The sequence below is a fragment of the Notothenia coriiceps genome, unplaced genomic scaffold (assembly GCF_000735185.1).
Source record: "Notothenia coriiceps isolate Sejong01 unplaced genomic scaffold, NC01 NC01_scaffold00037246, whole genome shotgun sequence".
NCBI lineage: Eukaryota > Metazoa > Chordata > Actinopteri > Perciformes > Nototheniidae > Notothenia > Notothenia coriiceps.
This window is the reverse complement of record NW_011369947.1, coordinates 5621651-5622178: the sequence shown is the minus strand read 5'-3', so window position 1 is coordinate 5622178 and position 528 is coordinate 5621651.

Here is a 528-nt window from a genome sequence, read left to right as displayed (position 1 = left end):
TATGGTTTAACTGGCATTGCTGTGCTTTTCTGGGAAACTTAACTACTTACTTTCTTCTTAAAGATATGCACTGTTTGACATGCATGGCAGTACAGCACACTGTAAGCTCTTAGTTAGTCGTGAACGTAAACATTTGATATTTAAACTTGGATCATTTGGTAGTATTTCCTGTAGTGCTTTCTGTAAATGGCAGTAAACTCTTCTGTGTGTGCTATGGGTGGTTTTGGTTACTTGTTAACTGTAACCAACATAGATTTTGTGACTGTGGGTGCGATGTGAGTTTTTCACTTTAAATTCTGTTTGATATGTCTTGGATCTTCAAAAATGTTTTCATGTAGTCAACGATCATTCACTTTCATTGATCCCAAACACACATTTTTTTCTTTTACAGCTAGATTTAAATTTGATATTGTCAATATTAAAGGTCCCATGTCACGGCCATTTCTCCTGATCATAATTCCATTGTTGAGGTCTACTAGAATACATTTATATTGTGCAATTTTCCAAACTCACATTGGTTTCTCATCC